Genomic DNA, 13,813 nt, shown 5'->3' with positions numbered 1-13,813 from the left:
GGCCTACGTCCTCTGGCTGTTTTTGTACTTCCTTTGGTTTAGAATTCTAGATAGTGTGTTTGAGATTCAGGAAAGATGAGCGAGAGGCCCTTGTCCACAGACATTGTAACTGTGGGCTCTGAGCTCTTGTCTTCTCCTGCAACATTCCCACAAAGTCTATTAAAGCCAAGGGTCCTCATCCGGTCAGTCCTCCTGATTCTGGTCCAGCCACTGACCTCTGGATCTATTTAATTTCATGGTGGGGGGCCCAGAAGGAGGGAAATTGCCTTGGCCATTCTCATTCCTGATTAGGGAACTTCATCCTTGACCATCGTCCCTCCTACCTTTTCTCCTTCTTACCCCACTGCCCTGGAGGACTTTAGAAATTAAAAAGCAGCTCTCTTCCTCAAAAAATCTGAACGATCTTATTCTAATGGCATCGACAGACCTACTAACCTGAAAACCAGTTTAGTGCACAAGTAGCAGGTGAAATTAAGCTGCCTTTTCTGCTTACCTTTGCATGAATCTTGGAGTAAGCTAATAGCTCAAGAAAACCAGAAAGGGAGGTGTGCCTCTAACTCCCTCTATAGGGCTATGCCTAAGGAGGACTAGAGCAGGACTGAATATGTTCTAGGGGCGGTCACCCAACTCCATCCTTGTGCAGCCAGTTAGGCCTTTCTTTTCAAATGTAGTAACACTTCATTTGTGACCATGGATTTGAATATCCTGCCTCCACAAAATTGTTCATTCTCTCCTCCATAGAATAATTTGTACATGCATTTCAGATTTCATGCCTAAAATGAGTGATACATGAATTTTACTATCAACTTTTCTAACGTATATTTTGGGAATAGATATGTGCAGTTCCTTGGTGACAATATTTACAGAGTTACACACATCACAGGGCTCTTACATTCATAGTTATACTTTGGATTCCTCTCTCTCAAAATGGGAAATTTTGTCTATAAGTTGGTGAGCAACTTCCTCATTGTTTTAGAAAGTGGAGGACCCAGTGACTTAACAGTCCAGACTCATTTAAAGACATCGAGTGGCTTCCTGATGTCAGAGATGCAACTTGTTCACTCTGGCCCTTCCCGGACTCGTGAGGTTTATAAGTCTGTTGTGTGAGGCGACTGTTGTTCAGTTTGGTCTGTTGGATCAAGCAGAAACTATTCTTTTGTGACTTGACCTGTTTATATTCCTCCCAAGCCACTCCTTTGTTGATTCTGTTTGGACGTTGCCAAGGGTTTTGGCCCTAGCGTTCTTCGTTAACAAATAGTATTTCAATTAGGCTACCTGGACCACGGGGTACTTCTTTCAAGGCTCTCATTTCTAGTGCTTCTCATGGAACAAGGCCTGAATCTAAGTGTATAGTACAAAGCATGTTGTTCTCTTTTGCAAGGTTGGCATGAGGACTGCTAATTCATTACTTTGAAATACTATGAGAGAGTCATTTTGTGGGATGTGGGATTTTGTCAGCGGTGGTCTGGGAGTGTGAGAGTGGCACCAAGGATTAGTGAGTGGGAAGCTTCCTGCTTTGGAAACATTTACAGCCTCTCCTCTGGAGGGTTTTGGTATAAAAAACTAGCCGAATATGGTTTGCAAGGATTTATCTTGCATTTGTCAAGAGTAAGGTAACATTTTCTTCATCTCTAATTTATATGAAAGTTCCCATTGAAGAGATGACCAGATCACTCTGGAGTGGTAAGTGGGTCACTATTGGTGTCTATTAGGGCCAGAGGTACCTGGTTCTTGCCCTTTGAGGACAGTCAGGTGCCTATGAATGACCAGCATCTAATGACCTTCATGCTGTCAGAGAAAGCTCTAGTGGTTACAATGGGCTGTGGAGTCCACTACATAGATCCCTGCCTTTTTAGTGAATTCAATGGCATTACCATTTTTGAGTGATTTTTGCCAAGTAACATGAAGCTCCTTGTATGAATTAACTATTGCCATATAACAAATTGCCCAAACCTAATGGCTTCATACAATAACATTTATCTCACAGCTTTCTGAGGGTCAGGAATTTGGAACAGGCTAGCTGGGTAGTTCTGGCTCAAGGTCTCTTGTAAGGATGCAGTCATGATATTGACTAGAGCTGGAGAATCCACTTCCAAGATGGCTCACTCACATGGCTGGCAAGTTGGTGCTGGCTGTTAGTAGGAGGCCTGAGTTCCTCCCCACACGGGCCTCTCCCGGGGGCTGCCTGAGTGTCTCCATGATTGGGGTGGCTGGCTTCCCCTAGAGTGAGTGAACCAAGAGAGTGATGTGAAGCCATTATGACCTAATCTCAGAACACCTCTGCCACACTCTGTTGGTCACACAGACCTGTTCAGATGCAGTGTGGTAAAGGAGTGCACAAGGGTGTGAGTACCAGGAAGCGAGGATCTGTGGGGGCCATCTTGAGAGCCGACAATCACCCTTCTTGAAAATAGCGAGAAGGTTTCTATCTTCTCAATCCTTTGTATCTTCTCAAAGCACCACAAGTAGCTGTAGGGTCTCAGTAATCCCATATTACCTGGGTCCCCCATCATAACTGGTCTATTCCACGTCACTTGCAGGGCTCCCCCAAATTATGCAGATGTTTCTCTAGTCACCTTTAGTTCAAGACGGTACCTTGGGAGACAACAGGCGAGTGCAGGTGCCAACACAAGAATCCCACCCTTTGCCACATTGGTATTTGCCATTTTCCCCTCTGGTTTTGCAGGTGCCCTGTGTCAACTCACATCCATACCAAATGCATGGTATGTAGTGTTACCACTGGCTGTCCTTGAGTTGTGCATTAGCACTAATTTAAAAGCCTTTATTACATGATGCGTCTAGGATTGAGTTTGTAATATAAATTCTTCCCAGAAGCATTTGACCATTTCAGACCCACTAGTGTTCCTGCCTTTTATTACAGTTATTTAACCAGTTTTTCTTGTATGTGTGCACTTAATTTCCAGCCATTTCTCGCATGAGAAAATTGCCTACATACACTTGTAAGAAACCCTTTTATGGTAAATGTTATTAAACTGAAAACAAAGGTATAATAAAATAGCAATTTAAGGGTAGTTTATTAACAAGTGGAGCCCTTAAACGTTGACATACCATTGTGTGGTAATAATACCAGACTTGATATTTAAACACACTCCGTGTCACTCCATGAATCGTTGGGACAGTTTCCTAATCCTCCTGGTCTTTAATTATAGCTCTTTAAAATTTTTTTACTATTCCTATGTCACTGGTTTATAAATTATAAATCATTAAATTTTACCCACATAAAACATTCAGCAAACCCTTATATCTCTGCTCCTTATTCAGAGAAATCATAGAGAAAATATTCAGAGAAAGTCATTGAGGTGAGCTGGCTTCGTTGAACCTTGCTGTTCTTGCACTCCCGTTTTGCTCTATCTACTGAGTAGAGTGATATTGGGGATAAGAATAGAAACAGCATTACAGGGTGATCAATGAATTGAAAATTTTAAGGATTCCTGGGTCTTCCCCAGTAAGGACAATCCATTGAATACACATGCTCTCTGAAGTTGGTGTGGATGCCACAAAGAAGGCCAGTGGGCAGCTGGGCAGGACCTAGCCATCATGAACCAAGGCCCTGCCTGCAGGGCCTGGCTTCTGTTTGAAGGTGGAGATGCTCACTCATCTGCACCCTGGGGGTGCTCATGCTGAGAGACTGACTCACACCAACTAGAAAGAGGGAAGTAGACCCTGCAGTGCTGGCCTATTAATTTGCCATGAGGAGCCATCATCACAGGGACCAGATGTGCTCCAAGTCCATAAAATCAGCACAGCAAGGCCTCCACAGGGAGCCAAATCATAATCAGAAACCGTTTAAGTTGCCCTGAAAAATGATGGTCACAGAATTTAGAAATACCTCGAATCTATGTGATCAATTCATTCTCTCCCTGAAGGTGCCTGGGGAGCTAAATCCCAGTGCAAAGGTGGTTTGGTGAGTGGGTAGTCAGAGCACTTAGCAGGCGGCTAAGTGAGGTGAGTGTTTAGTGGCAACAGGTTAGCTTCATGAGTCCGTCTCAGAGTGGGAATCACTTTGTCCAAAGGACTGAACTTCTCAAAGACAAATGGCTGAAACTTCCTTTTTCCTGGAGGGGCCCTTGGAGAGGTGTATCAGCTATCTTTGGCCACATAACAAATCACCCAAAACTTAGCAGCTTAAAACAACAATAAACATGATATCACACAGTTTCTGTGGATCTGGAATATGGGTGGTTCTGGCTCAGGGTCCTCAAAACGTTGCCTGGAGGGCCGTCATCTTAAGGCTTAGCTGGGGCTGGGCATGCTGCTTCCAGGATGGTCCCTCCCATGGCTATCGACAGGAGGCCGCAGGTCCTCACCATCGGGACCTCCTGTCCAGTGCTTGAGTGTCCTCTCCTCATGGCTGCTGGCTTCTCCCAGAGAGCAAGGTAAAAGGTGCGGTGCCTTTTACAGCCTAATCCATGGAATCACACTCTGACACTTCCCTACATTCTATTTGCTAGAAGTGACTCAAGTCCAGCCTGCACCCAAAGGGAAGGGAATTAATTAGACTCCAGCTTTTGAAGAGAGAGGAGTGTCAAAGAAATTGTGGACATATTTTAAAACCACAATATCACCTACCTTGTCTCTCTAACTCCTTTTTTTCTACACATCTACAGCTGACCAACTCTTCTGCTGATCCATGTACTCTATTAATATATTTGTATTATTATATTTGTAAATATATGTGCATATGTTTTATATGTAATTATATTGTATATTTTATGTATTATATAATTATATATTACATGTATTTTAAATGTTAATGTATTAGCTTATGGCCAACCCTTTCTACATGATAGCCATTATGCATCTTTATGCTAATTTGCATACCCCATCCTGCCACCTCACAAGCCAGGGCACCTGGGGCAAGTTACTTGACCTCTCTGTGCCTCTGTGTGCTCATCTGTAAAATAAGGCTGGTAAAAGGACCTACTTCATAAGCTTCTTGTGAGGATTAAATGAGTCATTATATGCACAGTGCTTAGAAAAGTGCCTGGCACGTGGCAGACATCCAGGACTGTTAGCTCTCTGCGCGGCCGCTGGAGCAGTGGCGGAAATCGTTTGATCCGGTCAGTGTAGTTAGCCCTCCAAAGGCAGGCTTATTTCCATGTTCCCAGTGGTAGTAAACAGAAGTCATAGCTGTCCTCCTGACCACGTCACAGCCCCACACACCCAAGCCCATCCCAAGGATAGAGAAAGAACCCTTTTGCCCTGAAGGGGACCAGGGCAACGGCCTCCTGTTTTCCTTTCCTTTTTGCTGTGCTTGTTCCGCTTCTGGATCTCAGGGTGATCCTGGCAGAGAGCGCTGACATGGAGATAACATGTTTAGTTTGCACTCCAAGTTCTATTAACATTTTGGTTTTGTTTCTAATTTTTTTTTTTCAGGCTGACCTTTTGCGGAAGAGTAGAATATCCATGGGGAAGTGACCTAGCAGAAAGCTAGAGAGTTCCTTGGCCTCGTGCATTTTTATTAACGGTTGTTCCTAAATTTTATTTTTAAACTTACATTTTCCAGGGTGTGCACTAGCTGCCTCTGCTCAGTGTTGGCATCAGACATAGATTCATCTTCCTCTCAGGCCTTTTGCTTTTTTTTTTTTTTTTGAGGAAGATTGGCCCTGTGCTAACATCTGTTGCCAATCTTCCTCCTTTTTCTCCCCAAAGCCCCAGAACATAGTTGTGTTTCATAGTTGTGGAGTTGTAGCTCTTCTATGTGGGATGCCGCCTCAGGATGGCCTGATGAGCTGTGAGTAGGTCTGTGGCTGGAATTGGAACCGGTGAACCTCAGGCCTCCGAAGCAGAATGCACCAACTTAACTGCTGCGCCATCGGGCCGGCCTCAGCCTTTTGCTTCTTGCTAGTGCCTGTTTAGCTCCTTGGGCTTAATGAATAGATTTTATCTTAATCCTAAGCATATTCATAATTTAAAACATGCTGAAAATGTATTGATGATAAAGTTAGAATGGTGCTTTTTTCGTCTCCCAGAACTACTCTATTTTTTTTTTAATTTTTTTTTTTATTGATGTTTTAATGGTTTCTAACATTGTGAAATTTTGGGTTGTACATTTTTGTTTGTCCATCACCACATATATGACTCCCTTCACCCCTTGTGCCCACCCCCACTGCCCTGGTAACCACAGTCCAGTTTTCTCTGTCCATGTGTTGGTTTATATTCCACATATAAGTGAGATCATACAGTGTTTGTCTTTCTCTTTCTGGCTTATTTCACGTAACATAATACGCTCCAGGCCCATCCATGTTGTTGCAAATGGGACGATTTTGTCTTTTTTTATGGCTGAGTAGTATTCCATTGTATATATATACCACATTTTCTTAATCCAATCGTCAGTCGAGGGACACTTAGGTTGCTTCCACTTCTTGGCTATGGTGAATAATGCTGCAATGAACATAGGGGTGCATAAGCCTCTTTGGATTGTTGATTTCAGGTGCGTTGGATAGATTCCCAGTAGTGGGATGGCTGGATCATAGGGCATCTCTATTTTTAATTCTTTGAGGAATCTCCATACTGTTTTCCATAGAGGCTGCACCAATTTGCATTCCCACCAGCTGTGTATGAGGGTTCCTGTTTCTCCACATCCTCTCCAACATTTGTTGTTTTTTGTCTTGGTGATTATAGCCATTCTAACAGGCGTGAGGTGGTATCTTAGTGTTGTTTTGATTTGCATTTCCCTGATGATTAGTGATGTTGAGCATCTTTTCATGTGCCTATTGGCCATCTGTATATCTTCCTTGGAGAAGTGTCTGTTCATTTCCTCTGCCCATTTTTTGATCGGGTTGTTTGTTTTTTTGTTGTTCAATTGTGTGAGTTCTTTATATATTATGGAGATCAACCCCTTGTCAGATGTATGTTTTGCAAATATTCTCTCCCAGCTGGTTGGTTGTTTGTTCATCTTGATTCTGGTTTCATTTGTCTTATAAAAGCTCTTTAATCTGATAAAGTCCCACTTGTTTATTTTTTCTTTAGTTTCCCTAGTCTGGGTAGGCATGTCATCCGAAAAGATTCCTTTAAAACCAATGTCAAATAGTGTGTTGCCTATATTTTCTTCTATGAGTTTTATAGTTTCAGGTCTCACCTTCAGGTCTTTGATCCATTTTGAGTTAATTTTTGTGAATGGCGATAGCACATGGTCCACTTTCATTCTTTTGCATGTGGCTGTCCAGTTTTCCCAACACCATTTATTGAAGAGACTTTCCTTTCTCCATTGCATGTTCTTAGCACCTTTGTCGAAAATTAGCTGTCCGTATATGTGTGGTTTTATTTCTGGGCTTTCAATTCTGTTCCATTGATCTGTGTGTCTGTTTTTGTACCAGTACCATGCCGTTTTGATTACTATTGCTTTGTAGTATGTTTTGAAGTCAGGAATTGTGATGCCTCCTGCTTTGTTCTTTTTCTTTAGGATTTCTTTAGCTATTCGGGGTCTTTTGTTGCCCCATATAAATTTTAGTATTCTTTTTTCTATTTCTGTGAAGAATGTCATTGGGATTCTGATTGGGATTGCATTGAATCTGTAGATTGCTTTAGGTAATATAGACATTTTAACTATGTTTATTCTTCCAATCCACGTGCATGGGATATCTTTCCATTTCTTTATGTCATCATGGATTTCCCTCAATAATGTCTTGTAGTTCTCATTGTATAGGTCCTTCACCTCCTTGGTAAGACTTATTCCTAGGTAGTTTATTCTTTTTGATGCAATTGTAAATGGTATTATCTTTTTGAGCTCTCTTTCTGTTAGTTCATTATTAGCATATAGAAATGCAACTGATTTTTGTAGATTGATTTTGTACCCTGCAACTTTGCTGTAGTTGTTGATTGTTTCTAATAGTTTTCCAACAGATTCTTTAGGGTTTTCTATATATACAATCATGTCATCTGCAAATAGTGAGAGTTTCACTTCTTCGTTACTTATTTGGATTCCTTTTATTCCTTTTTCTTGCCTAATTGCTCTGGCCAAAACCTCCAGTACTATGTTGAACAGGAGTGGTGAGAGTGGGCAGCCCTGCCTCATTCCTGTTCTCAGAGGAATGGCTTTCAGTCTTTCCCCGTTGAGTATGATGTTAGCTGTGGGTTTGTCATATATGGCCTTTATTATGTTGAGGTACTTTCCTTCTATTCCCATTTTATTGAGAGTTTTTATCATAAATGGATGTTGTATCTTGTCAAATGCCTTCTCTGCGTCTATTGAGACGATCATGTGGTTTTTATTCTTTGTTTTGTTGATGTGATATATCACGTTGATTGATTTGCGGATGTTGAACCATCCCTGCGTCTCTGGTATAAATCCCACTTGATCATGGTGTATGATCTTTTTAATGTATTGTTGTATTCGGTTTGCCAATATTTTGTTGAGGATTTTTGCATCAATGTTCATCAGCGATATTGGCCTGTAATTTTCTTTCTTTCTGTTGTCTTTGTCTGGTTTTGGTATCAGGGTGATGTTGGCCTTATAGAATGATTTAGGAAGTGTTCCATCTTCCTCTATTTTTTGGAATAGTTTGAGGAGGATGGGTATTAAATCTTCTTTGAATGTTTGGTAAAATTCACTGGAGAAGCCATCTGGTCCTGGACTTTTATTTTTTGGGAGGTTTTTGATTACTGTTTCAATCTCTTGTTATTGGTCTATTCAGATTCTCCATTTCTTCTTGGTTCAATTTTGGGAGGTTGTATAAGTCCAAGAATTTATCCATTTCTTCTAGATTGTCCAATTTGTTGGCATATAATTTCTCATAGTATTCTCTTATAATCCTCTGTATTTCCATGGTATCCGTTGTAATTTCTCCTCTTTCATTTCTAATTTTATTTACTTGAGGCTTTTCTCTTTTTTTCTTAGTAAGCCTGGCTAAGGGTTTGTCAATTTTGTTTATCTTCTCGAAGAACCAACTCTTTGTTTCATTAATCCTTTCTACTGTTTTTTTGGTCTCAATATCATTTATTTCTGCTCTGATTTTTATTATTTCTCTCCTTCTGCTGGCTTTGGGCTTTGTTTGTTCTTCTTTTTCTAGTTCTGTTAGGTGTAATTTAAGGTTGCCTATTAGGGCTTTTTCTTGTTTGTTAAGGTGGGCTTGTATCGCTATGAGTTTCCCTCTCAGGACCGGTTTTGCTGCATCCCATATGGTTTGATATGGCATGTTATCATTTTCGTTTGTTTCAGATAGTTTTTGATTTCTCCTTTAATTTCATCAATGATCCATTGGTTGTTCAGTAGCATGTTGTTTAATCTCCACATTTTTGTCACTTTCCCAGTTTTTTTTCATGGTTCATTTCCAGTTTCATAGCCTTATGGTCTGAAAAGATGCTTGTTATGATTTCAATCTTCTTAAATTTATTGAGGCTTGCTTTGTTTCCCAACATATGGTCTATCCTAGAGAATGTTCCATGCGCGCTTGAGAAGAATGTGTAGTCAGCTGTTTTTGGATGGAGTGCTCTGTATATGTCTACTAGGTCCATCTCGTCCAGTTTTTCATTTAAGTCTAATATTTCTTTATTAACTTTTTGTCTGGAGGATCTATCCATTGCTGTAAGTGGGGTGTTAAGATCCCCTACTATTATTGTGTTGTTGTTGATTTCTCCTTTTAGGTTTGTTAATAGTTGCTTTATGTACATTGGTGCTCCTACGTTGGGTGCATATATATTTATAAGTGATATGTCTTCTTGATGTAGTGTCCCTTTTATCATTATATATTTCCCTTCTTTGTCTTTCTTAACCTGTTTTATCTTGAAGTCTACTTTGTCTGATATGAGTATGGCAACACCTGCTTTCTTTTGTTTGCCATTAGCTTGGAGTATTGTCTTCCATCCTTTCACTCTGAGCCTGTGCTTGTCTTTAGTGCTAAGATGTGTTTCCTGAAGGCAGCATATTGTTGGGTCTTGCTTTTTAATCCATCCTGCCACTCTGTATCTTTTGATTGGAGAGTTCAATCCATTTACATTTAGGGTAATTATTGATATATGAGGGCTTGATGTTGCTGTTTTGTCCCTTATTTTCTGGTTCTTTTGCATTTCCTTTGTTTCTTGTCCCATTTGTTTTGGACTGCCAATTCAGTTTGGTTGTTCTGTCTTATGATTCTTCTAGTTTTCTCTTTGTTTATCATATGTGGTTTTGCTTTGATTATTTGTTTAGTGGTTACCTTGAGGTTTGGGCAAAAAATCTTGGGTATGAGATAGTCCATTATCTGATAGCCTCCTATTTCCTTATACTAAGTCAATTCAGTCACTTTCCTCTTCCCCTTCTAAGTTGCTCTTGTTATACCTTATTCTATCTTGTGTTGTGGCTGTGTGTTTACAGTGATGAGGTTAAATTTATTTTTGGTGAATTTCTTCCTTTGATCTTTGAGTTTAGTATTTAAGTGGTTGCTAACCTATTCCGGTAAAGATCTACTATTTCTCTGATTTTGTCTACCTACTTTTCTCCTTCCTCCAAGCTTTGTGTTCCCTTTCTCTTCTTTTTCAGGCCTGAGGGCCTTCTTGAGTATTTCTTGTAGTGAGGGTCTCGTGGCCATGAACTCCCTTAGCTTTTGTTTATCTGGGAGAGTTACTATTTCTCCATCATATTTGAAGGATATTTTTGCTGGATAGAGTATTCTTGGCTGAAAGTTTTTGTCTTTCAGTATTTTGAATATATCATTCCAGTCTCTTCTAGCCTGAAAAGTTTCTGTTGAGAAATCCGCTGAGAGCCTGATGGGAGTTCCTTTGTACGTTATTTTTTGTTTTTGTCTAGCTGCCCTTAATATTGTTTCTTTGTCGTTGACCCTGGCTAGCCTTACCACTAGGTGTCGTGGTGAAGGCCTTTGTCTGTTAATATATATAGGTATTGATGATAAAGTTAGAACGGTGCTTTTTTCATCTCCCAGAACTACTCTATTTTTATCTTTATTTTATTTTATTTTTTAAAATTTTTGTTTATTGCAGTAACATTGGTTTATAACATTGTATAAATTTCAGGTGTATATCATTATACTTCTATTTCTGCATAGATTACATCATGTTCACCACCCAAATACTAATTACAACCCATCACCACACACATGTGCCAAATTATCCCTTTCGCCCTCCTCCCTCCCCCTTTCCCTTCTGGTAACCACCAATCCAATCTCTGTCTCTATGTGTTTGTTTATTGTTGTTATTATCTACTACTTAATGAAGGAAATCATACGGTATTTGACTTTCTCCCTCTGACTTATTTCACTTTGCATAATACCCTCAATGTCCATCCATGTTGTCACAAATGGCTGGATTTCATTGTTTCTTATGGCTGAGTAGTATTCCATCGTGTATATATACCACATCTTCTTTATCCATTCGTCCCTTGAGGGGCGCTTAGGTTGCTTCCAAGTCTTGGCTATTGTGAATAACGCTACAATGAACACAGAGGTGCATGTATCTTTACGCATTGGTGTTTTCAAGTTGTTTGGATAAATACCCAGCAGTGGAATAGCTGGATCATATGGTAGTTCTATCCCAGAGCTACTTTAAAAGGGAGGCTATGTACCTCGTGGAATGAACAGGGTTGTCTTGTGTCAGGTGGCAGTTAACTAAATATAGAGTCAGGGAGCCGGGAGGGACCTGCCGAGGTCATCTGTGCCCTCCCACCTGCCTTCCCCATCTGAGTGTCTCTAGCCTTGTGCTAGCCAATTCAATAGCCACCAGCCACACAGGGCTTCTGAGCACTTCTGCTGTGGCTAGTCCAAGGTGAGACGTGCTGTCAGTGGTAACATACACTCTGGATTTTGAAGACTTAATACAAAGAAAAGAATGTAAAATGTTTTATCAATAATTTTATATTGATTACAAGTTGAAATAATAATATTCTGATATATTGGATTAAATAAAATATATCATTAAAATTAATTTCACCTCCTTCTTTGTACTTTTAATACTAGAAAATTTTAAATTCCATATGTGGCTCACATCATATCCCTATCCAACAGTGCTTCTCTAGCTCATCTAGCTCTATTCTTCAAGCCTCCAGGACAGAGATGATAGAGCCTTCCTTGGTGACTTCTCTGAGTCTTTTGTCATTCTGGCACTTCAGTTCTTCTCCGCATTCAATCTGAATCTCTCCTGCTTCAATTTGAAGACTTCTACTTTAAATAGTTGACTGTTCATCTCCTTATGAAATCCCCACTTGAAAAGCGTCAAGCATCTCTTCATATTGTTCAGTTGTAAGCTCAATAACCCCATTTGCTTTTACCTTTTGACATTCTACCTCTTTCCCAACTCTAATAATTTTTAATGACCTCCTCTGGGTCATCTCTGGTCTCTCTATACAGTAGTCCCTCCTTATCTGTGGGGGATATGTTCCAAGACCCCCAGTGGATACCTGAAACTGTGGTTAGTACCGAACCCTATATAGACCATGTTTTTTCCTATACACACATACCTATGATAAAGTCTAATTTATAAGTTAGGCACAGTAAGAGATTAACAACAATAACTAATAATAAAATAGAACAATTATAACAATATACTGTAATAAAAGTTACTATAGATCTTAGCAACCTCAACATATGGTTTTTTTTCTTTCCTTATTAAGTCAAGAACTTGCACCTTTTCTCTTAAAGGAAGCACTTTACGGCTTCCCTTTGGCAGATCTGAATTGCCAGCATCACTACTTTTGTGCTTTGGGGCCATTATTAAGTAAAATAAGGGTAACTTGAACACAAGCACTAGGATACCACAACAGTTGAGCTGATAACTAAGACAGCTACTAAGTGACTAATGGGTGGGTAGCATATACAGTGTGGATCCACTGGGGCAAAGAGATGATTCACGTCCTGGGCAGGATGGAGCAGAACGGCATGAGATTTCATCATGCTACTCAAAAAGGTACCTGATTTAAAACTTATGAATGGTTTATTTCTGGAATTTTCCATTTAATATTTTCAGACGGCAGTTGACTGCAAGTAACTGAAACCACAGAAAGCAAAACCGCAGATAAGGAGGACTGTTGGATTATTTTTAAAATTTAGTGTCTGAAACCACCCACATAGCTCTAATGTGGGCCTAAATAATGCAGAGACAAGTAGAAGGAATTATTTCCACCATCAAGTACTTGATAGGTCCTGTTGATACATTTCCTCATTTAATCCTACCACACAAGGAGGGGCAGATGCTGTTAGTAACTCTTGACTGATGGGGGAGTGGCAGCTCAGAGAGGTGAAGTAACTCACCAAGGTTCCATCGCAAATTAAGTGGCAGATCTGGAGTTCATGCCCAGGTTTGCCTAACTCCAAAGCCCACATTCGCTCATTGCATACCATGCCTTCTTTGCCTGATACGTTTCTTTGAATACAGCCCTCTGGTCCTGAGAGGCCTTATACTACATGGCTGATGCATTTGTAACTTATGGTCAGTGATGACTTGAGCTTGTTCTGATATATTTATGCCTTGCTAGAATTATGAAGCCCTTCTGCTAAATTCCAGAAACCTCTTTTCAACCCTGCAGATACTGGGTGAAAGCCAGCAGGACTGCCTGTCCCTGTAGGGTCATCAGTGGGCCAGAGTTGAGGTCTCCAGGTGTCAGGAATGACTTTTCTGGAAGAGAGCTTTCTTTCCTGTGGCCCAGGTCTTGTGGATAACTGCCAGTCTCCAGAATAAGCTACTTCTCAAAGGCCCGTCAAGGCAAAGTGCATTGTTCACCTAAAGGCAACAAGTTTGTGTCTTGATCAGAAGGGATCCTTGGGAGTGTGTTAAAAATAGATCTTCACATGGATGAACCTTGAAAACATTATGCTGAGTGCAATAAGCCAGTCACATAAGGGCAAATACTGTATGATTCCACTCA

General features: G+C 40.4%; 1 protein-coding gene across 9 annotated transcripts in view; it reads left to right on the top strand.

Moving 5' to 3' along the window:
• Positions 1-13,813, top strand: part of SAMD4A (sterile alpha motif domain containing 4A) — a 214,072-nt gene that overhangs the window by 112,346 nt on the left and 87,913 nt on the right. The window lies entirely within an intron of this gene.

This window comes from Ceratotherium simum, chromosome 24, assembly GCF_057802395.1.
Source record: "Ceratotherium simum simum isolate JZ-2026a chromosome 24, ASM5780239v1, whole genome shotgun sequence".
NCBI lineage: Eukaryota > Metazoa > Chordata > Mammalia > Perissodactyla > Rhinocerotidae > Ceratotherium > Ceratotherium simum.
Note: the sequence above shows the minus strand (reverse complement) of the source record. Positions and strands in the feature narration are given on the sequence as shown.